General features: G+C 38.5%; 1 protein-coding gene across 1 annotated transcript in view; it reads left to right on the forward strand.

The window, feature by feature from the left end:
- The first annotated feature begins 459 nt into the window (after positions 1–459).
- Positions 460–25,538, forward strand: part of LOC111149287 (small integral membrane protein 14) — a 73,175-nt gene continuing 48,096 nt past the window's right edge. Inside the window, exon 1 of the mRNA XM_022506271.1 lies at positions 460–702. The gene's annotated coding sequence lies outside the window, so the exon portion shown is untranslated. The remainder of the gene's footprint in view (positions 703–25,538) is intronic.

Consider the following 25,538-nt stretch of genomic DNA (forward strand, 5'->3'; position numbering starts at 1 on the left):
AAAAAAACCCCCAGCCCCTTCTCCCCACATAACCAAACCAAACCAAACCAAACCAAACACTACACCTTACACACGCAAAACAAAAACCCCACAACTCTACTGTGGTACCCTTTCTTAGCAGACACGAACTTGCGCCCACCTCTGCTTCTCCCCTCGCTATTCTAAGGGCTCGGGTCAGAGAGAGCCAGCAAACCAGGCAAAGGGAGACGCACAGCAAAGGACATTGTTCACCAAAGACGAAACAGAGGTTACGCCGGCCAGTTCCACAGACACGGGGCCTCGCCCTCTTCACTTCACTGCGCTCGGCCCCACCCCTCCCAACCGGAACTGCAACCCCCGCGCTCTGCGCCCCCACGAATAGCGTGTGGCTCGCGCCTGTAGCGAGCGCGCCCGCCCCGCCTACCCCGACGCACTGGGCAGGCGCAGGGCACGCGCATGCTCCGCAGGCGGGCCGCTGGGGTCTCGAGTCGCAGCAATCTGTTGCGCCGCCGCCCGCTGGAGCCGGCAGATCCGGGTCTCGTGGCTTAGAGTGACGTGGTCAATCGAATCAAAACAGAGGAGGGGAGGAAGCCAGCGGCCAGGAGCAGCACCGGCCGCGGCGTCCCGAGCAGCCGCAGCGTTCCGGAAGCTTCAGGCGGTCTTTCTGCCGAACCTTGGTCCCGGCCCCCATCCTCCCCGCCCCGTCGGTTGTTGTCTGGGCGGGTGAGTGTCTCCCCCTCTACCACCGCCGTTTGCCGGCCCACCCTCCCCTCACCCTGATTTTCTTGGGGGCTCCTCAGGCTCTGGGGGACTGCGGCGGCTGCGGCAGAGCGGGGCTGGCTTCTCGGGCCCCGTGGTTCTCCGGCCGGTCTGGTGACTCTGCACCGGGAGAAGCCCGCTGCTGCCGAGCCCGCGCCCCGCCGGCGAAGAGCGAGGCAGAGAGCCTGCAATTTGGCTTTCTCTGCAGGAAACCAGAGTCGGGGCTTAGCAGGAAAGTGGACGGTAGCCACGGGTGGTTTTATTTTTAGGGCAAGACAGTCAGCTCGGGTGGAGGCGTATAATGGAGTAAAAAGAAGAGAGTCGTAGCTGGAAGGAAGAACCCACAAACCCTGAAATCCACACTGTATCATTTACCTCTCTTTCTCTAGGTTTGATGAATTCATTAGGATGCGTCCTTTGTTGTGATTGATGAGACAGGAAAGCTGCCTTCCAGAAAGCGGGAGCTTTTTTAGTCCTTATTGTGCGAATTGAAAGTATTCCTTATTTCTGTTTGTTCAGTAAGTGGAACCAGAGCTGACAGTAAAGAGGTAGCACCCTTTATAAGACATAATGTGCGATAAACTGGTTACCGGAGCACTTGAAGTCCAGTGTTGCCGTTTAAAGACAAAGTTTTCCAAAGTGGCTGCTTCTACGTGTGTTTGGATTTTAGCCAAGATGATGTTTGTTAGCTGTAGAAAGTCACTAGGGTGTTTTGAGTTGTCCTAGTTTGCAGAATCGAAGATCTGGCCTTAATAAGAGAAGGTGTCTTGGTTTTTGCATCGCGAGTCGAGTGAGCCTCACGCCCGTAATACCTGCGTTTGTTGAAGAGCCCTTCCAATTTTTGTGTTATTGTCAGAAACCGTTGGCAGCTCTACATACACAATAACTTGGATGGTGTAAGCCCTTTCAGGTGTTTTAGCCTTGAGACTTAGGAGGCGGTTTCATGGCCCAGTTCAGTGGAGATTGTAGAAAGCTTGTGTTCCCTTCCACTTCAGGTGATCTGCCACGCAGATTCCTCTGGTGTAGCTTGCTTCAAGCCCTGCCGTCCTCCGCACCCCTGGACAGCACAAAGGAGACCAGAGGGCCAAACCTCCTTTTCGCCCTAACTTGGAAACCCCACCCCCCTTTATTTTTGTCCCCAGAGAATTGGTTGAGGTGTTTCTTTGGTAAATGGCAAGAAAGAACAGCAGAAGTATGTGCTAATTGATTGCACCTTATGAAATTCAGGAAGAGTACTTAGGCATTTAGACCGCTTCCTTGAAGGGTGTATCCTTGTGTGGTAGATCCTGGGCCTCTTAACAGATTTCTTTCTCCTGTGTGCTGTGTGTGCAGTTCAGATCTTTTTTCTTAATACCACAGTTGGAATCCTGCTGATTTAGATAAATGAAATTAGGTTTCCTTGAAGTGGGGTTTTTTTTTTTTTAACCTTTTATGTAATGTGAACTGAATATTCTGGTTTACGTGGAATAGTTTATAATTGGAGAATTATTACAGTGAATAAGGAAAAAAGAAGAAAATAAGTTATTGATAATCCTGCCATCCAGAGATGATCAAAATGTTCGCAGTGATTTATATCCTTCTAGACTTCTTTTTTGCAGTTATACATTTTACACAAAAGTGGTATTATATTGCATATGCTTTTCTGTAACCTGTTCTTCCTAACGTGGTAGTACTTTGGAGTAAGAATTTATGTTTTGGTGGAGAGGGACTTTTGGGCCTTAAATTTTAGGGTATATTCACTGTGTTTGCCAATCCCTAATGATTAAAATAATTGTTTTATTATTATTTTTTTAAAGATTTATTTATTTGAGAGAGAGAAAGAGAATGAGCAGTGGGGAGAGGCAGAGGAAGAAGCAGGCTCCCCGCGGACCAAGGAGCCTGATAGGGGACTAATCTCAGGAGGGATCATGACCCTAGCCAGACTCTTAACCGACTGAGCCACCCAGGCGTCTCTAAAATCGTGGTTTTAAAAGATTTCCTCCCAGACTTCTTTGATAACATTAAGAAGTTAACGTGCATTGTGTGTCACTGTAATGTTTTCTTGTTTAACTCGTGGGAGAGCAGGGACAGAATAGCCTAAGCTGACGATAGAAAGTTTAAAAGGGTTTTACTGATCTAGTGATTTGATTCAGGTAAAGCATTAGTTCTGTTCCATAGCTACACTATGCTCCAAATGCTGACCATCTGGCCAGGCCTCTGTCCGTGAGTCCCGAAAGATTTTACTTTATGAATCCCACTTAAGGGTGTTGGGTGTATACCTGTTTAGCCCAGTGCCTTCTTGGTGGTGCCAAAAGAAAAGGAAATGTCCCCTTCACTTCAACTTCAGAGGATAAATATTTATTAGGAAGTATCCTAAATATGCTATTAACCGTTCACGTTCCTTAATCATAAACATACCTAAAACCTTAAATCTCAATTTTTATTCCGTATCTCTTGGATAATGAGTCCCAGATGCTTACTACTTATTTTGCAACTTAGTTCTTTTTCTCTGATTTGCATTTAATTATAGTGTTTAATATATGCATTCTAAATTTGGCCACTACTTCCCTTTGCTACCGCTTCCACTTTTGCCAGCTTTCACTATCTCTTACCTGGCCTACCGTATTAACCTCCTGGTCTCCTAACCTCCACTTTGTCTTTTTGTGGTGCATTCCCCTTACCACAGCCTAAGAGATCTGTTAAAGTGCAAATCAGATTATGTTACCCTTTTTTTGGAAAAGCCTTCCATCATGTTCAGAATAAAATCCACACTACATGTTCTGGCCCTGCCTCCTTCCCTTAACTCACCATATATCCCTCTGCTTAGATTAGTATCCTGGAGCCTGGCCACGTCAGTTTCTTCCTGTTTTCCAGCCCTACTGGCACTGTCGCTGGAACTTGCCAGGCTTGTTCCTGCCTTAGGGCATTTACACTTGCTGTGCCCTGTGGCTTCAATATTCTCCAGATCTTGCTGTGGCTGATTCTATCATGTCATTCAAGTCTCAGTTCAGATGTTTCTTTTTTTTTTATTCTTTTTTTTAAAGAATTTATTTATTTATTTGACAGAGAGATACAGTGAGAAAGGGAACACAAGCAGGGGGAGTGGGAGAGGGAGAAGCAGGCTTCCCGCTGAGTAGGGAGCCCGATGTGGGGCTCAATCCCAGGACTCTGGGATCATGAACTGAGCCGAAGGCAGCCACTTAACGACTGAGCTGCCCAGGTGCCCCTAGATGTTTCTTTGAGAAGATTACTCCCTAATTATCTCTCCATTCTCTTATTTTCTTCATAACATTTTGTACTATCTGGAATTTCCTTATTTATATATTCTGTTTCCTATACTAGAAATTCATCTGAGAGAATGGGGACCTTGTCTATCCTTTTCACTGTAGGAACTCAGTGTATGTTAGTTGAATGAATGAACTTGCTGAACAGGTGTGTATTCCTCTTGAACATACTGTTTTAGATTAGTTCTTTGAATGGGAGAACCCTTGATTTCAACTTTTTTTTTTTTTTTTTCCTTTAAATAGGGTAGTACCTTGATTCTCTTACTTGATGTTTGGGCTAGAGAATGGCCACATTCTATTTTATGTTTTATTTTTATGTTTAATTTTTTATTCCCCCCACATTCTGCTTTAGATTTGTAGAATTAATCCCTGGGAGGAATGGGTCCTAGGAGTCTGCATTTTCAACAAGCCCTTGAGGTGATTTTAATGCATATTAATGTTTAAGAATGTCTCTTGATATTGTAATGGCTTTTCTCTGGGAGATTATTTCATGCTTTATAGTAGTAATGATAGCTACCATTTCGGGGAACACTCTTATATGTTAAGTACTATGCTAAAAAATTACATGTTTTTTCATTAATTGCAGAACAACTCAGGTGGGTCTACTCCCATTTTACAAGTGAAGGAACTGTGACATAGTAAGTGGCAGAAAGTTGGATTTGAATACGTCTGTTAATCACTGTACTTCACTGCCTCTGAACTAGAGTTTAGAACTGTACACAGTACTTTGGTTTGAAAGGCCATCTTTTTGTTAAAGGCAAGATAGTGTATTCTGTCCCATTTCCAATCCAGTCCTTAAGGAAGTCCATTGTTTTGTTGGGCTTTTTAACTGAAGTTTCACAGGCAAAGTTGCAGAAGATGACCTCTACAAACACTCCTAGGTCTTCCTGCTTTGTTGTATTGAGAGCCTATCAGGCTTAAATTTTAAGTATTTGAAGTGTTTTCTCCTTCCTGTGCATTACCTTGTGTTCCACACATCAGAAACCTGTCACTTTCTGTCTGCTTGTATAGTCATTTGAATTTTTCCTACATTTTCTCCATTGAGTTGGGTGATTTACTACTTGGGACTATTACTTGATCATCGTAAACTGAATAGATTTCTCACTGGAAGACCCCTTTCCAAATGAGTTAAAAAAAAATTTAAATTTGTTTGGTGTGTTGGTTTTTTTAAGGTGGGGGAACTTAATCTAGAGAAATACTGTCTGTCTTTAGTCTCTTCCCAGTTTTTAAGCCTGGCTGTTACCTGTGGAGGCTCAGGTCGCACATGACCTTTACCCGAGCTCTGTCCTTGCCCACCTCAGGCTTCTGTAAATAGCCATATGTCTGCTCCCATCACTTCACCTTTTGTATTTAATTGTCGGTGGCTATCTGGCCAATTTCATTGGGAGGCCCATGAGGTCAGGGAGGACCAATTAGATAATCGGTAGGCTTGTTGATGGAATAAATAAATGAAGGAAGATCACAACTTTAATCTATGCTTGTAAAAGATGGTACATTGCTTAAAGGAATTATTTGTGATCTTTTCCCATATAATTTAATAGGAGTTAGAACAAAACTTCAATATAAGATACTAAATTGTCTAAGTTGGTACTGACAAATAGTGCTATATTAGTATATGGAGTGTAAAGATTCTGCAAAAAGTTTTGCACTCCCAACTGTTCTTTGTTATATTTTGGCTATATATTAGGATTTTTTTAAGATTATAAAACTTCTGGGGCACCTGGGTGGGGCTCAGTTAAGCGTCTGCTTTAGGCTCAGGTCATGATCCTGGGGTCCTGGGGTAGACCAGGGGGGAGTCTGCTTCTCCCTCTCCCTGTCCCTCTTGGCTGCTCGCTTTCACTTGCTCATTCAAATAAATAAATAAAATCTTTAAAAAAAATCATAAAACTTCTGAGACTATTAACTGCTATAGGCTTATAAGTTAACGGTATTCTTTTGGTTTGTATTTATGTGTATATTCGTGCTTTGGTCCACATAATAAATACTAACCATATGAATAATTGTTTCTGTAGTTGGGCACATATGAGTAGATCTTGCATCTGTGTAAAGGGCATCGTGGGCACTTTCAAAGCCATTTTGAAAAGTGGCTGAAAATTATTTTCAGTCTGAAATTAAAATACAGTTACCTGGTTGAATATCAGTAATAATGGCATTGACTATTTATGGCGATATTTGCCAGTCCCTTGAGTTCCTTTGCATACTTTATGTTTACCTGTCACATCAGTTCTCTAAATCAGATTGTTATCCCTAATTTACACGGAAAAGAGGAAATAGGCTCTGGCGAGTTAGGTAAGTTGCCCAGGGTAAAGGCCCTGGTACTATTGGGATTCAAACCCAATTTTCCCTTGACCTTGGACTTTGTTGTAACGGTATTGACTAGTCTTTTGTCTTACAGATTCCTAGAAGTTATAATAAGTAAACCTACTTATTATAACTGTCAGAATACACTAGTAGAACTACTTTCATGAATTGATTTGTTCTAATTAAACCTGAACTGGATATGGATTTCTTCTCTTTTAAAAAAAAAAAAAATTTTTTTTTTTTTCCAATTTATTCGATACAGAGAGAGAGAGAGAGAGAGATCACAAGTAGGCAAAGAGGCAGGCAGAGAGAGAGGGGAAAGCAGGCTCTTTGCTGAGCAGAGAGCCCGATGCGGAACTCTATCCCAGGACCCTGAGATCATGACCTGAGCCGAAGGCAGAGGCTTAACCCACTGAGCCACCCAGGCACCTTGGATATGGATTTTTAATCGCCCCTCTTAACACGAGACATCCTTGTTACTGAAAAGCTGCAAGAGATAGTAGTATATGAAGCCCAAAACAACAAAATCTATAATCTAATTCAGAAGTTAACTGTGTATTTTCTTCCAGTGTTTTATTTATTTAAGATGTATCTTTGGTGTAAATGAGATACAATACTCACATAAGCGTGTGTCTTCATTTTGTTTTGTTTTAGTTTTTTTTTGTTTGTTTATTTAGCTTAATGAGCTTTTTTTTTTTTTAGTAACCTCTACACCCAATGTGGGGCTTGAACTCACAATCCCCAGATCAAGAGTCACATGCTCTTCAGACTGAGCCAGTCAGGCATCCCTTTACTGGCTACATTTTAGAAGATATTTTGAATAAACTGATTACTGGAGGTTTTCATTTAATGTTGAACATGAATGTAGTTTCCAGTTTTTACCATTATAAATGATATTGTGATGAACATTGGCTTTAAAAGTTAACCTCAGCTCTGAATAATTAGAGTAACCGGTCTAATAATTTTTAAAAAGTTATATTTAAGACATTTTAGTGATTTGAAATGTAGTGACTTTAATCATAACTTGACAGGTGTATACCACATGCATGTACTTATACTTCCTAGAAAATTTACATGAGAGTTTTTAATAGACATTGCCTCAGAGGAGAGACAAGTACCTTTTACTTTGCTTTTTTTTTTTTTAACCTTTTTGTATTTGAATTTTAAAACTGTAAATGTGTATTGCTTTTAACAAAATTGTTTCTTTGAAAAATTAAAATCTTGGTTCTAAACTAATACTCAATTTAAAAATATATAATAGGATTTATATTTTGTTTATAACATTTTAAACTTCAGTGCTTTTGTTTTGGAGAAAGTTACCTTCTCATTGCTTATTTTCATATTGACTTTTCATTTCCTTTTTTAAATTTAGATCAAAGCACAGATGTCTCAGCTTTGTAAAAATACAAAATGAAGCTGGTTTTTGCTTGACTGCACTCATTGACAAGTACTACATGTAAAGTGTTTCCAGAATTTAACAGCTAATATAGATGTTTCAAGTCAGGATAGGAGTGCAGTAAACATCCTCATGGTATGTGCACCAGACTTAGAGGTCAGTGTTCTGGCTGCTGTCTTGTTTTATCTTACAACATACTTTTAAAAATACAAGTTATTTTTTTTTTTTTGGCATAGTATGTATTTTATTTCTTACTCTTAGCAAAGGTAATATAAAAGAAAGTGACCTGCTTAAAATTTTGAAGACTTTAAAAAAACTGTGATGTTTATTCAAATTTCATTTTTTGATAATGTTGGTTTCTTTATCTCAGTGGTTCTGAGTATTTTTCCTGTCATCGTGAATGGCATTTATGTGCATCTATGTATAGAAATGTTATCTAGCCATAACATTATTGAGAGGAGTTACATGAGGTTGGAGAGCAGAAGCCATAACTCCTTTCTGTTCAAGAAATCATATAGGCAAGCTGATGAATGAGATAAAAAATCTTGATTCCACTCTTAATTTATTTGAATGATGTAAATCATTCACAAACTTATTACTTGTGATTTACTTCACAATTTCAGAACACAGTGATATTTTGTAATACAGCTACTGAAAACTGTTTTCTTAACTATGTAACTTCTATCCACTATGATTTGGGATGACATCGTATGGAATTTTTGTGTCATCTTCTGTTGAATTTTTGTTTCTAACTTAGGAAAAACAGTCTTTTTTCCTTAGTTTAAAATTTTCTTATTCAGAATATGACTTATGTACTTTTGAATAGAAATTTTATTTTATTTTATTTTTATTTTTATTTTTTAAGATTTTATTTATTTATTTGACAGAGAGAGAGATCACAAGTAGGCAGAGAGGCAGGCAGAGAGAGAGGAGGATGCAGGCTCCCTGCTGAGCAGAGAGCCTGATGCGGGCCTTGATCCCAGGACCCTGGGATCATGACCTGAGCTGAAGGCAGAGGCTTTAATCCACTGAGCCACCCAGGCGCCCTTGAATAGAAATTTTAAAAAACATTTCAGAGTATGAAAATTTTGGTTATGATATTGGTTATGGTATTTGGTTATGATATGATATATGATATGAATATAAACAAAGATCATTTGTTTGAAAAGTTTTCTTTGTTTGACCATTCATGATAAATATTACCCCAGACCTTGAGAGAATCTTCGGGATTGTACAAAAGTAAAAAACAGCCAGAAAAGGAAATTCATAGGTGAGGGACCAAGATTCAGAACAGAAGACTTCTTTCTGCTCTTTTTCTTTTATGCAGAAGAGTGATAGCTGAGCCTCACGGGAATACAAACATACCGAAGCAGTATACAGAGATCTTGGGCTGAGATTTTAGGATAAATTTCAAATCTAAGGGCTTAGAGTTGAATTGGCCTAGAGCATTTTATAGCTTAAAAAGCACTCTTACACATTCTCATTTGATCCTCAAAACAACCCTAAAAAAAAACCCTTTAAAAAGATAAGTTTCTGGGCGCCTGGGTGGCTCAGTGGGTTAAGCCGCTGCCTTCGGCTCAGGTCATGATCTCAGGGTTCTGGGATCGAGTCCCGCATCGGGCGCTCTGCTCGGCGGGGAGCCTGCTTCCCTCTCTCTCTCTCTCTGCCTGCCTCTCTGTCTAATTGTGATCTCTCTCTGTCAAATAAATAAAATCTTTAAAAAAAAAAAAAAGATAAGTTTCTGTTATCATGCCTGTTTTATAGATAGTGAAACTGAAGTCACAGAGAAACTAATTTATCCTTTTCTCAGTAGTGCCGTAACTTGAATCATATATCTAAGATGAACTCTTTCTGCTATCCCATGATGTTTTAGCCTAAGGTGATTCCTAGAATACAGTCAAATAGGTAAGGGAGGAAAAAGGTCACTGAGGAAAGAGACGGTAGCGTCTCAGACATAGGAAAATAGGGTCACATTAACTGAGTTTCCAGAAGAGTGGTGGCAGCCCTGGGGATGGACCTATAACAGAGTCGCGTGCTGCAGAGATGTGGAGGAATTGAAGAGCTGAGGAAATTCTTGATGACCTCCAAGTGTTAAGCTTTCAGAAGCAATGGGATAGAAGGTTAGTTGAGGAGAGTAGTTCTTTTCTTCGATTTTGAGCTTTCTCCTGAGAAGTCATTTGTCTGTGACATTTATTTTGGCTGTTAATTATATGCTGGTATGTAATTATTATTCTGTGAGTTAATTATAATTAATAATTAACTTGATTGCAGGCTCTTAGAGGTAGGGGATGCCTTTTATTTCTTTTATATACTCCTCTAAATTCCTCTTCCAGTTACTTAGTCCCCTGAAACTTGTTAGATATATCCTTCCGAGGAAAGGAGAACTAAGAGAAGACATGGGTTTGAATCCCATGTCTGCTTGGTGATGTTGGATAAGTAGCTGAAGCTGTCTGGGCCTCAGTTCTTTTGTCTTTAAATGACTAGGTGAGAACTGCTGCATTCCCAAAGTAATAGTACAACTTGTCAAGTTGTGATTTGTTGAATTATGAGTAAGCAAAGACTTGTCATTCTCTAATATATATCTTATCCATACAGTGATGTCTTACGCAATAAGCCTGTTAGTCACATTCATCTTGTTTCTTGTATACATTAGCATTCCACTTTGTGGAAAGTAAGTATTTTGTTGTTATCCTTTCTAGCCTGCTTTAGTTTTTTCCTTTTGAATAGTATGCTCTCTCTGAAAGGGTGTTTTAAAGGTTTTGTTATCGTAAAAATATTTTGTAAGAATTTCAGAGTTTGGTCTTAATTGTATTTTCTCTTGTAAATGGCTCTTGGTGGAACAGTATAGGGTCACCCTGTTGGGATCGGTACAGGAAATACAAGGAATTTGTAACTATAATTGCTTGGCTATTAATTTGAGTTTTAGAACTTGTCATGATAGAATCCACAGAGTCTTAACTCCTAAGAACAAAGAATTGTGACTATTTAGGCTATATAATGGGGTTTATTTCAACAGTTAAATTTTTAAAATGTCTTTAACTTCTCCCAGGCATAGCTTTAGCACAATTTTTAGTAAATGATTGACTAATTTGAACTCGTGTCTGCATCCTTTCCTTGCCCGTTTCCCATCAGAGATGCAAATGTGTTTAAAAGTATGTCATTAGTAAGAAGTAATAGGAAGTCAGTTGATAGTTATGTAATTTCTGTATTGCTCCGAAGGGATCTTTGTAAGAGTGAAACAAATGTTGGTAGCGGGATTGGTCATATCGAACAGATGTAGAATGAGTCCTGATCAGGAATTTACATTGTGACTTCCTGTGCAGAGTTTATCTCAGATGTGTGACCATGGTCAAATTGCTAGCTTCCCTGAACCTATTTTCCTCATTTAAAAACAGGGATAATTCTGCTTTGACTTTGTCGGAAGGACTGTTGGTAGCATGTAAAAGTACTTAGCCATTATACAGGCAGATATAAACTATAGGTATGGCTATGTTTGATTAAATTTTCCATATAAATTCATTTTCATTTTCCAATAAAAGAATAGAGCAAGTGAATGTGTTACAAAGAAGTGTTGTATTTGAGTGAACTTAAACATCTTATTACATTGAGATGTTGGGTCATCCGATGAAAGTAATCCCAAATGGTAATATTTTAGTCTGTAGCATCATAATGTTAGTATTACTAAGTGATAGACAAATATTTTGTTCTCCATGTTTAATATGAAAGGTAGCCAAAGTTTGGGGATATCTCTACCCTTTCATTTGGTCCATTGTCTGATTTACTACTGGATAAAAACTTCTGCATAAAAACTTGGGGTCAGAAAGGTGTTTCTAGAAGAAAATTATTTTTAGAGGTAAGCAGTTATCTCTGTGATATAATTGGGAATAAGGTTAAAAATAGAGTGGAAAGCAAACTGAGGTGTAGGCTCCCTAAGTGCCCTGGAGGCAGTTCTAGCAGTTTCTGGCATATTTCACTTTCTCGGTTTTATAACTTTGGAGCTCTCATCAGTAGAATTGTTGCTTTTTAGAAAAAAAATAGAATGCTTATTCTGAGTTCCCCATTTCACTGACCATCATCTCTATTTTCTGTTAAAAAAAAAACCAAATTATATGCATTCTAAATTGTTACTTTGCTTTTTGCTCTTGCTGTGGGTTTTTATTTTTTAAATGGAAAGAATTTTGATACCATTGTTGATCACTGTAAAGATTTGGTTGGCTATTTGAAAAGATGATTTCATCATAAATCACTTTCTTAAAATCACAATAGAAGATAATTTCCATCCTCTGACCTTGAATCAACCTTGGTTACCCATGCTTTTTCAAGAAGAGCCCCCTATGTTTGCCTGGGGGGAAACAGAAGAATGCTTTGTTTTTCTGTAACACTATATTTACATTTTAATTTTTTTAAAAGATTTTATCCATCTATTTTTGAGAGAGTGTGCATGCAAACATGAATAGGGTGGGGGAGGGGCAGAGGGAGAAGCAGACTCCCCACTGTGCAGGGAGCCCAGTAACAGACTCAAGCTCAGGACTGGGGATCATGACCATAGCTGAAGGCATATGCTTAACTCACTAAGCCACCCAGGTGCCCTGTATAAAATTACTTTAAAAAGATCTTAAATATGTTTGAAATTTTTGGTGCTAAAAGATAAAATAGTACAATGAGTCCTTGTGTACTCATCAGTTGGCTTCAGCAATTATTTAACTCATGGTTGTTTTATTTTATCTATACTTCTCCCTTTGCATTTTCAACTAGATCCCAGGCATTATCTCTCTTTGACTGAAAATACCTAGAGGGATCTCTCAGAGATAAGGACTCTTTTTAGATGTGCTAATTGACATTGTAATTATGCTAAAAAAATTTTTTTAGTAATTCCTAAATGTCCTTTGATCCAGTCACTGTTCAAAGTTTCTGGTTCTTGCATAAATGTTCTTTTATAATGTTTGTTTGAATCAGGATTCAAACAAGGTCTGTACATTGCATTTGATTAATGTCTCCTAAATCTCTTCACCATATCCCTGCCATATTTTTGTTTATTTACTTCTTGCCATTTATTTACTGATAAATCTTAGTTTTCCTGAATTTAGGTGCTGCATCCAAAGTTTTTTCCTTATTCAAAGAGTTGATACATGATGATTATAGGATACTTGAAATGAATAAAGTGGAAAGTAAATTCCTGTCACCCAGAGACACCCAGTGTTGAACTTTTGGTATACATTCTTTCAACTTTTTTGAGCATGTGTTTTCCTGTGCTTTTTAACCGTGTGCATGTGCTATGCTTATTTTTATATCCTATTTGATATACTTTAATATTGTGTTGTGATCATTTCCCCATGTCATTATGAAAGAAAATGAAACATTTGGCTGCATGATACTTTGCAGTATGTATCATAATTTAAACATTCCCTTTTACCCAGACGTTTAGATTGTTCCAATTTTTGACTCATAAAATTATGAGAACCATCTTTGTACATAAATCTTTGTATTTTAGATTTTTTTTTTTTTGATAGAAGCAGAATAATTCAGAGGGCATGAATATTTTTTAACTTCTGGATTCATTTTGCCATAATAGTTATTATAATTTTTAATCTCAAATACAGTCTGTAGCTTACTTAAGAATCTGTTTGCATATGCTTATGTTATTAAAATGCCTTTGCCAGCCATATTAGTCAGATGTGTTTTTTTCCCAGTTCTTTTGCTCTTTTTATTTTATTTGGGATTTTCTTCTTCTTCTTTTTTAATGCACACGGTATTATATTGTAAATTTGTTGGTATTTTCCATTGTATGTGGTAGTTCTTCCACAGTGATCAAATACTCAACTAAATTGTCTTCTAGAGTTACTGATAGGTTTTTTTCCTTTTTACTTGCTAGGAGGTTTTCCTAGGACCATTTATTAAAATATTGATCCTATTATTTGTAATTCAGACTTTGATGTATAAATAAATACATTTCGTGGTTGGTATGTTCAGAAAATTCTATAAGAAAGAATTTATTTATTATTTACTAGGTCGTATTATCTCTTATCCTTCTGCTTCCTCCACCTTCTTTTTTCCTCCTTACCATCCCAGCTATTGTGTATATCCAGATGTCTTTGATTCTGGATGTGCCTTCGGAAAATGCCTTGTAACAAAACTAGTCTACTCCTTGTCTTTTTCCTCTTGTTCTTTTTTAATGTATATTTTAGAAATGAATTTAAAAGTGAATTCCCATTTGCCTTTATTTTAAACTCAATTTGACAAAACATCATATCAACATTAGTAGTTTGTGGTATTTACAGTTTCAGTATTTTGATTTTCTTGTTAAAGCTTCCACCGGAGGGTGAGTAGGAGAAAGGAATGGTAAACTTTTTTTTTTTAATTTAAGTTTTTAATTTTAATTACAGTATAGGAAATATGCAGCATATGTTAGTTTCAGGTGTACAATATAGTGATTCAGCAGTGTGGTACAAGTGCTCATTATGATAAACGTACTCTTTAGGGAAAGGTAAACTTTTCCAAACTGAGTTTGCAAAGAATGATTACACCACATTTAGGGGAGAGGCTGATTTTAGAAGTACCCATTGTGTGGTCCATTATATACTTAGTCATTCATTTCTTGTTGATGATGGAATTTGGTTCATTTTGTAATACATTTATTTAAGTTTAGAAACCTTTATGTGTGTGTGTATATATATATATATATGTATATACACATATATATGTATGTATACATATATACACACACATATATATGTATGTATACATATACATACCCACACATACATATGCGTACATATATACACAAACCTTTATACATATGTATGTATACATATATACACACACATATATATGTATGTATACATATATATACACACACACATACATATGCGCTCACACACTTTTTTTTTTTTTTTTTTGGAGAGAGGGAGAGAGGGAGGTGGGGAAGGGGCAGAGGGAGAGGAAGAGAATCTTAAGCAGTCTTCTTGCCTAGCATGGAAACCAACATGGGGCTCAGTCTTACAACCCTGAGATCATGACCTGAGCCAAAATCAAGAGTCACATGCTTAACCAACTGAGCCACCCAGGTGTCCCACCTTTTATTATATAAACTCTAGCCAACAAATTCAGTGATGACAAAGGGTAAGATGAGGATTAAGAAGATTTAGTATATTCAGTCCAAGAGAAAATTGAGATGCAATTATTTGTTCCTAGAGCTAATAGTTCTGGTAGGGGAAGAATAAAAACCTTACTGTATGGTTATTCTTTTAAAAAGTTAATATTTTGGGGGGGTGCCTGGGTGGCTCAGTCATTAAGCCTCTACCCTCCGCTCAGGTCATGATACCAGAATCCTGGGATCGAGCCCCACATTGGGCTCCCTGCATCAGCCTCCCAACTTGGCCAGAATCCTGCTTCTCCCTTTCCCACTCCCTGCTTGTGTTTCCTCTCTCACTGTGTGTCTCTCTGTCAAATAAATAAAATCTTTAAAAAATAATAATAAGGGGCGCTTGGGTGGCTCAGTGGGTTAAAGCCTCTGCCTTCGGCTCGGGTCATGGTCCCAGGGTCCGGGGATCGAGCCCCACATGGGGCTCTCTGCTCGGCAGGGAGCCTGCTTCCTCCTCTCTCTCTGCCTGCCTCTCTGCCTATATACACACACACATACATATGCGCTCACACACTTTTTTTTTTTTTTTTTGGAGAGAGGGAGAGAGGGAGGTGGGGAAGGGGCAGAGGGAGAGGAAGAGAATCTTAAGCAGTCTTCTTGCCTAGCATGGAAACCAACATGGGGCTCAGTCTTACAACCCTGAGATCATGACCTGAGCCAAAATCAAGAGTCACATGCTTAACCAACTGAGCCACCCAGGTGTCCCACCTTTTATTATATAAACTCTAGCCAACAAATTCAGTGATGACAAAGGGTAAGATGAGGATTAAGAAGATTTAGTATATTCAGTCCAAGAGAAAATTGAGATGCAATTATTTGTTCCTAGAGCTAATAGTTCTGGTAGGGGAAGAATAAAAACCTTACTGTATGGTTATTCTTTTAAAAAGTTAATATTTTGGGGGGGTGCCTGGGTGGCTCAGTCATTAAGCCTCTACCCTCCGCTCAGGTCATGATACCAGAATCCTGGGATCGAGCCCCACATTGGGCTCCCTGCATCAGCCTCCCAACTTGGCCAGAATCCTGCTTCTCCCTTTCCCACTCCCTGCTTGTGTTTCCTCTCTCACTGTGTGTCTCTCTGTCAAATAAATAAAATCTTTAAAAAATAATAATAAGGGGCGCTTGGGTGGCTCAGTGGGTTAAAGCCTCTGCCTTCGGCTCGGGTCATGGTCCCAGGGTCCGGGGATCGAGCCCCACATGGGGCTCTCTGCTCGGCAGGGAGCCTGCTTCCTCCTCTCTCTCTGCCTGCCTCTCTGCCTACTTGTGATCTCTGTCTGTCAAATAAATAAAATCTTTAAAAAAAAAATAATAATAATAAAAGCTAATACTTTTTGAATAGTTCAGAAGCCACAAAATGGTATACAATGAAGTGTCCTTACTACTACTGCCTCCTAGCCACTTAGGCCCCCTTCCAGAGGCAACCAATTATGTAATTATTTTTACATACTAAATTCTTAAGGTTTTAGATCATTTGTGAACATAGATAAATTTTTATCTCTATAGATAAGAATTATATTTAAGTTTTTATTGTGGGAGTTTTGGCATCAGTCTTTAGTATTTTGGGTAGAATCATTTATTTAATGTACGAATGTTTACGTGTATATACAAGTTTACATATCCTTATGTAAATACATAATTGATTTGAGCAGTAAAATGTAGTATGACAACTTCTGAAAACGAGAAGATGTCATCTGATCACCTTATCAGAAACCGTATAGTCATTTTAATGTGGTGTAATTCTTCCCTGTGTTTAAATTCTGGGCATATAGTAATTCTACAATCTTTTCCCCCCTAACCACAAGAATTTCACATTGAGCATTCTGGATTCCGTACTCATTTCTTATGAGGGAAATGAATTTTCAGTAATACTGCTCTTGGAAGCAGGGCAGGGAACTAATCTTTATTGAAGAAGAGAGAAAACTAGAGATTGGCAACAAAGTAGGGAGGTTAAATAAGGGTACATATTTTTATAATGCAGTCTTGGGAAAAATAAAGGAAAAATCAAGTTATACTAATTCTTGGTTTTGTACTTTTATAGGAAGATTTTATTTATTTAGCAGAGATAGATAATAGGTAGAGAGGGAACACAAGCAGGGGGAGTGGGAGAGGGAGAACAGGTTTCCCACTGAGCAGGGAGCCCGATGCAGGGCTTGAACCCAGGACTCTGGGATCATGACCTGAGCTGAAGGCAGTTGATTAATGACTGAGCCACTTAGGTGTCCCATAATTCTGGGTTCTTAGACCTGATTTTCTTTGCTTCCCTTTTTTTTTTTTCCTTTTCTTTCTTTTCTCTTCTCTTCTTTCTCTTTTCTTTACTACTCCTCCACCCCTCCTCCCCCTTTCCTTTCCCCTTTTCTTCTCCCCCCCCCCCCCACTGTGGGGCTTGAACTCATGATCCCAAGATTGAGTCGCATGCCTTACTGACTGAGCCAGCCAGGTGCCCACTTCCCTCTCGCCGCTCCCCCATCCCCCCTCCTCTTTTTAAGGAATGGATATGAGATGTGTAGAGGATAAGTTGTCATTTTGTTATGTTTTGATGTAGGTACCAGGAGGATTTGTTTAAAAAAGGAAAGGAAAAGATCTTTCCAAGTCATGAATTCGGTTCATGATGGAACCTCAATGGAGCAGGGGCAGCAGAAGCCAAAGACTTCAGGTCATAAAATATAAAGTGATTAAGTGCTTGCTTGGAAGGTCAGAAATACCTAATACATAGTATTCTACCTTAAGTAAAAATTAATTTATTAGCCTCTTGGTAAAATTACAGGGAGAGTACTCCAAAAAATTTCTGGAGAACAGTGGGTAATTGTGGAATTAATAGTACGTTGCCCAGTTTCGCTCATTTAAGATGGAGTGTCAGTAATAATCTGTTTCTTTTTATCATTTGCAAGGACTTCTAGGATCACCTGGAAGTAGTGTTAGTCTGCTTTGTCTTCTCTGGTTCCGTTACAGTTTTGTGTGCTTTCCTTATATTTTGTTGTCCTTGACAGTTTTGAGAAGTATTGGTTAGGTATTTTGTAGAATTCCTCTCAATTTGGGTTTGATGATATTTCTCATGATTAGACTTAGTGTGATGTTTTGGGGGAAGAATACCACAGAGGTGAACTACCTTTCTCATCACATCTTATTAAAGGGTACATGACAGCAACATGATTTATCACTAATGATATATACTTTGATCTTTAGGTTAAGGTAGTATTTGCTAGGTTTCTCCACTATAAAGTCACCTTCTTTTTCTGTATTCTACCTGTTAGAAGTTAAGTCACTAAGTCCAGGACACATTCAAGGTCAGAGGAGAGTTAAGCTTTACCTCTTAAAGGGGTTAAATCTACTTAAATTATTTGGAATTCTTTGTGGAAGATTTATTCCTTTCCATCCTTCTGCTTTCCCTTCTCTGGTGGGAGTATTTAAAAATAAACCACAAATAACACACATCATCGGGACGCCTCGGTGGCTCACTGGGTTAAGCCGCTGCCTTCGGCTCAGGTCATGAGATCAGGGTCCTGGGATCGAGTCCCGCATCGGGCTCTCTGCTCGGCAGGGAGCCTGCTTCCCTCTCTCTCTCTCTCTCTCCCTGCTTCTCTGCCTACTTGTGATCTCTCTCTGTCAAATAAATAAATAAAATCTTAAAAAAAAATAACACACATCATTGATATGAACATTTTTATGGTCCTTTTTTTTTTTTTTTTAATTTGTTTTTTAGTAACTCTGCACCCAGTGTGGGACCCAAACTCACAGCTCCTAGATCTAGAGTTCAAGAGTTGCCTGTTTTACAAAGGAGCCAGCCTGGCACCCCTATTGGTCTTGATACATATTGTCAGATTACTTTTCAGAATTTTGCAGCAGTTAGCTGCAGGACTAGCAGTGTATGAGTAAACTTCCAGTGTACTTTTGTATTTTCTGTGTTTTGTTTTTTAAGTGAAAGTTCACATTAGTTTGCATGTATTTGATGACTTAGTTAAGGTGATTTTTTTTTTTTTTTTTAAAGTAAACTCTACCTTCCAGTTTGGGGCTTGAACTAAAGATCAAGAGTCGCATGTGCTGCAGACTGAGCCAGCCAGGTGTCCCAGGGTGACTTCTTATGTTTGTTAATGAGCAATAGTGGCTTTTTTGGGAATTGTCTTTTCTCTTGGGCTTTACCTATTCCAGAAATTTTTTAGAGACTCTGATGGCTATTTTATTAGCTCTTTTGTCTCTTAGAGACTTAAGAGATCTATCTACCATTTTGCTTACTGGCTCCTAATTTTTAATGATCTTCAGGGTTTTGTCTTTTATTTGCATTTCATGACCACATCCTTCTCGGTCCTATTGAATTTTTAAAAAATTTTTCCCTATTTCTGTTACATTTACCTACCTACTCATAGGAAATTTGCTATCCACTGGTAAAGCAAGAAGTAAACAGTTTAAGGCCATTTTTTTTTTATTAATTTTACTTTTTTTTTAAGCATATAATATCTTTTTATCCCCAGGGGTACAGGTCTGTGAATCGCCAGGTTTACACACTTCACAGCACTCACCATAGCACATACCCTCCCCAATGTCCATAATCCCACCCCAGTTTAAGGCCATTTATAGGTAAAGGTCATGTACCAGTAGTTCCATTCCAACTTAGTGTGAGAACTGTTGCAGGTTAATTTAGCATATGACCAGATTATTTCCTTTAAAAATTCATGACCGAGTCTCCCAACCATTTTGTGTTAAAAGCACTTTTGAAATATTTACTGTTTTGCAGTGTGCTATAGAAATTGCTAACTCATTTGAAAATGACTTTTATAACCTTGAAACCTATGTTAACATTTTATTACATTTTGGAAATTTTTGTTACTCCTAGGTATTTGTAAAATTGCCTCTTTTATTTTATTTTTTTAAAGATTTAATTATTTATTTATTTGACAGAGAGAGAGACATAGTGGAGAGAGGGAACACAAGTAGGGGGAGTGGCAGAGGGAGAAGCAGGCTTTCCGCGGAGCAGGGAGCCTGATGTGGGTCTCCATCCCAGGACCCTGGATCATGACTTGAGCTCAAGGCATATGCTTAACGACTGAGCCACTCAGGCGCCCCAAAATTATCTTTTGAAAGAATTTAGAATATAATAGTTTCTTAAAAGGATCTAACCAAACCAAGTATTTTCTTCTGTAAGAGGAACAAAAATGAACACTCACATACACATACTAACATAGAAATGCTTTCCTCCTTAAATCTTTTTTTTTTTTTTTGAAGATCTTATTTATTCATTTGAGAGAGAGAGATCACAAGTAGGCAGAGAAGCAGGCAGACAGAGAGGGAACCAAGCTCCCTGCTGAGCAGAGCGCCTGACGCAGGGCTCTATCCCAGGACCCCAAGATCATGACCTGAGCCGAAGACAGAGGCCTAACCCACTGAGCCACCCAGGCGCCTCTCCCTAAATTTTTAATGTCTTGGAAGACATTTTTTGCCTTCATGTGAGTCCTTAACCTCTATGGCAACAAAAAATAGTTCCAAAATGAAAGAGCTTAAGTAAAATTATCTAAAGATAATCTAGGGTTTATTGTTAGTGTGTTAGTTAAAACATTAAAGAAAATTAAAATACCTTCTAAATATTATTTCATATTGTCATTGGATATTATTTTCAATTACTGTCTTAGGATTTTAGATCTTTTTTTTTTTTTTTTTTTTTAAGGTTTTACCTGTTTGAGAGAGAGAGAACAGGTGGCAGGGAGAGGGAGAAACAGACTCCCTGCTGAGCGGGGAACCTGATGGGGAGGGCTTCATCCCAGGACTCTGGAATTATGACCTGAGCTGAAGGCACACACTTACACACTTAACTGACTTAGCCACCCAGGTGCCCCTAGATCTATTTTTTATGGTTTGTAATTTTATTAACTCTTTAATAGTCTAAGATAGATAAATATTTAAATAGAAAAATATGTAAAAATAGACCTTTATGAATCTGGCTTTGGAACCACCTAGAAGGAAGGGACACAAATAACCTATAAAAAGTTCTTAATCTTACTATGATATAACAATGGATTAATACTACATAAAAAACTATAATAAATAAATAAAAAGCAGCTATAAAGAGCTGCTAAAATCAGACAAAATTTTGAAAAAGAAGAAATATAAATGCCAATAAACTTGAAAAGATATGCAGCCTTATTGGAACTAGGAAATAGAAACAATGAGTTACATTTTGGGGATCAGACATTCTGGTATAGATATATCTTGAGTATATCCATATGTTATTGTACTATCAGTGATGATAATACTATATGTAATTACTGTGTTATACACTAACATGTACTATGTGCTGTTGATAGAATTGGCAAAGGCTTTTTGTGAATGACCTTAGGCCTAGATATTAATTTTTTTTGTACCCCACCCCACAAAAATATGGGCACAAAGATGGTTGTTGCAGTATTATACTAATAAAAAGTTGGAAAGTCCGTGGGGGCCTGGCTGGCTCAGTAGAGCATGTAGCCCTTAATTTCAGGGTCATGAGTTTGAGCACCCTGTTGGGGGTAGAGTTTACTTAAAAAAAAACATTGGCATGTCCCTAAGTAATCTCTACTGAAGGAATGCTAAATATGTTCATGTTTTTAGAGAATTATGTAGACATTACAAAGAATGATGTAGAGCTTTATGTATTGAAAGGTTGAAAGTTTGTTGTTGTTGTTGTTGTTTTAAGATTTTATTTATTTATGTGAAAGAGAGCATGGGGAGGGTAAGGGGCAAAGGGAGAAGCAGACTCCCTACTCAGCAGGGAGCCTGATGCAGGACTTGATGCCAGGACCCTGGGATCATGACCTGAGTTGAAGGCAGAGGCTTAACCGACTGAGGCACCCAGGAGCCGTGGTCTGAAGGTTTTTTATGCTACAAAACTGCAAGTTGCAGAATATGTATAATATGATCTGTAAGATCAACCAAAATGATATTTGTATATATGTACTTATAAGGGTGTACATAGATGCATATGTATGTATTTATAAGGGTGTACATAATGCATATGAAAAAACCTGCAGATATTCACAGCAGACTGTCAGCAGTGGTACCTCTGGGGAAAGGGAGGAGACTTGGGCAAAGAGGAATGGAAAAGTTGACATTTTCCGTTTTACTCTGTGTACTTCTGGCATTACCACTGATACCAAGTGATTTGATAAAATTATGTAACACTGATAACTTCACAGTTATTTGCTATTAAGAATGTTTAGCCTCATTAAAAACAACTTTTAAGGGGTGCCTGGATGGCTCAGTCAATTAAGCATCTGCCTTTGGCTCAGGTCATGATCCTGATGTCCAGGGATTGAGCCCTGCATTGAGCTCCCCACTCAGTAGGGAGTCTGCTTCTCCCTCTGCCCTCACCCTACTCATGCTCTCTCTCAAATAAATAAATACAGTCTTTAAAAAAAAAAAAAAGAACCTCTTTTAAAAAGTTAATTTCCCAAGTAATAAATCTTGTATATAAGCATGTAATTCTATGGCATAATTCTACAAAATAGGGTAGTGAAACTACAATATCTACGTTTTCACCTTTTCCAAAGTTATAAGTAAGAGATTAAATTTGACTTCCTGAAGGTGAAATAAGGTAAATTAAACCCACCCAGCATGAGCTGGAGTGTTTAAGGTTCTAACAGCAGATAATAACCTGGTTAACAGCACTGGAAAGTTCCGTCAGCATATAGAAACAGGATGAGTCAACTGACTTATTACCACTGAACTCTACCAGGTCTGGTAGTTGCAGTGGAAGGAGGAAATGACCTGAATCTGAGGGATATGGGGAATTGCATTTGCCCTCCCAACATTCAGAGTGAACTCTTTGACTTCTGTGATAGGAGTTAAGAGTGGATGGTTTGAGAGCTTTAGATGTGTGCACAGTTCTGTCCTTTATGTGGCATAAAAAGCAACCCATAAACTGTTGGTTAATTTATGCCCACAGGTTTCTGTCACAAATCGTAATTGTAATAGGAAAATACTGATGTATAAATTAAATGCTTATTATTAAAAATTTCAGAGTATGGAAAAGAATTGTATAGGAACTCTCTAGTATCCGTCACCCAACTTCAGTAATTATCAACGAATGGCCTGTTTTATTTCATCTATTTTATTTATGCCCACATTTAATTCCTTCCTTCCTCCCCTGGATTATTTCGGATTTTGATTTTTTTCAGTGTATTGTTCATGTTTTCATGACTTAGGCATTTTATGACCAATTGCAATAAAGCTGGTTGTCTTCAAGAGTCAAGTCCATGGGGCGCCTGGGTGGCTCAGTGGATTAAGCCTCTGCCTTTGGCTCGGGTCATGGTCTCAGGGTCCTGGGATCGAGTCCCCGCATTGGGCTCCCTGCTCAGCGGGGAGCCTGCTTCCTCCCTCTCTCTCTGCCTGCTTCTCTGCCTACTTGTGATCTCTCTCTCTCTGTCAAATAAATAAATGAAATCTTTAAAAAAAAAAAAGAGTCAAGTCCATGGCTTTGGTATTATTTAGCATTGTTCTTGTATTAGGGACATATATTGAGGTGAACAACAACTCTGCAACAAAGACATCAAAACCATTGTTTTAATATCCTTAGGTATTTGTAAAATACCCTGCTGTACCCTGAAATAAATTCTAGGTATTTGTAAAACACCCCAAATAAATTCTGATGTACCAGAATTCTGATGCAATAACGATAGAGTTCTGTCTTGCCCACGATAGAGCAGCTATTTAATGTCTGTGGACGCATGAGGTTTAAATGTGAGGTAGGATTGGTTAAGTTTTTTGCTCTAGTGCTTAGCTGCTGATATGCATTGACGCTTGTTCTGAAGTTCTTGCCAAAAAAGAGCTGTTCCATTCTGTTTAAAAAAACAAACAGACAAAAAACCAGGTAATTTTAAAGTGGAAACTACTAACTGAAAACTGCATAGTACTTAAAATAGCTCAAGTTTATGTGAAGAAAAGTTCCACAGAGGCATAGTACTATTGAAGAATGTCCTGGGTATAAATACATTTTCTTATTTTACTGGAGGCTAAGTAGTACTGTCATACACTTTAAAATCCTAGTTGATTTGGAATATCTGGGTGGCTCAGTCAGTTAGGCACCTGCCTTCAGCTCAGGTAATGATCCCAAGGTCCTGGGATCAAGTCCCACATCAGGCTCCTTGCTCAGTGGGGAGCCTGCTTCACCCTTTGCCTGAGGCTTCTGCTGCTTGTGCTCTCTCTGACAAATTAGTAAAATCTTAAAAAAAAAAAAAATTCAAGTTGATTTACGTGCTTCTGGCATATGTAGATAGAGAGAAGATAAATGTCAGAGATTCAGCAAATATTTATTCATTGCTGTGGCTTACGCAGTGAAGGAGGTGTTTAGAGACAGAGTGAGTAAGATAGGTTCCTGCCCTCAAGAAGCTGTGGGCTCTTTGGAGGTGGAGGCTTTTTGGAGGTGGAGGGTGATGGTGGTATTGGTGGAATCTGGCCTTATTAATCAAGTGGATTTTAAAAAAGACTTAAAAATATCTGTGTTTTGCAATTTTTTTTTTTTTTTTTTAAAGATTTATCAGAGAGAGAGAGTGCGAGCGCGCGCACAGGAGAACACAAGCAGGCAGAGGCAGAGAGAGAAGCAGGCTCCCCACTGAGCAAGGAGCCCGATTCGGGACTCGATCCCAGGACCCTGGGGTCATGACCTGAGCCGAAGGCAGTGGCTTAACCCACTGAGCCACCCAGGCGTCCCTGTGTTTTGCAATTTTTGTGGGTGATAAAAACAAGTCTCCCTTTTTTCATAAAAGGCGATTTGTTAGCATTTCTGCGTTCAGAGGGTACAGAACTGGGTAGGTATTAGGCATTTCAGTATTTGAATTTCCTTTTAAAAAATCTTATAGTATCTTTTAATTTCAGCTGACATTTTATTGGCCTGGGGAGGCACAGATAAGAGGGAAGGAGGGACCACAATTGTAAGTAGAGATTTGCTTATGAATTTGAAAAGACAGGTGAGAAACAGGCTTTCAGGGGTGAATTTTTATCTGCCTGTAAGAATGGGATACATTTACTTTCAGGGTTTTCTGTATTGGGTATGTACAGTAAGTTCTCTAACATGAAGGCTAATCATTTTTTTAAAAAATTGGGCTCAGACCATACTGTGAAGTAGTTCGTATTAGGTATTTCCTACTTTCTGAAAGAGTTAGGCTCTCCAGCTTAGATGGCCTGAGACTTCTCTTTCCCTTCTAATTCCCACATCCTCTTAGCTCAGGCATACAGAGCTCCAAAGATACTAGATGGGAAGTAGGTTTACCTTGACTGTTCTGAAACTTGATTTCATCTCAGTCTATCTTGGATATTTCCCCAAATCATTACAAAGAAATTTGCCTCATTCTTTTTTTTTTTTTTAAGATTTTATTTATTTATTTGACATAGAGAGAGAGTGAGCCTGAGCTGGGGGAGGGGTAGAGGGAGAAGGACAAGATGATTCCTCAATGAGCTCTGAGCCAGCTGTGGGACTCCATCCTAGTACACTAAGACCGTGACCTGAGCCGAAGTCAGCCTCTTAACTGACTAAGCCACCCAGGTGCCCCATGCCTCACTATTTTCAATAGCTGTGTAGGATTTCATGTACTCATACTATCATTTATTTAATCAGAACCACAGGGAAGAAGGATATATATACACTTTGCTTTATAATTTTTTTCTTTCATAAACAGTGAACATCCTTATACAACAACATTATGTGATTATTTGGATATGGATATCCAAGTTAACTAGATAA

Source organism: Enhydra lutris, unplaced genomic scaffold, assembly GCF_002288905.1.
Source record: "Enhydra lutris kenyoni isolate GAN:26980312 unplaced genomic scaffold, ASM228890v2 scaffoldscaffold21, whole genome shotgun sequence".
In the NCBI taxonomy this organism is placed as follows: Eukaryota; Metazoa; Chordata; class Mammalia; order Carnivora; family Mustelidae; genus Enhydra; species Enhydra lutris.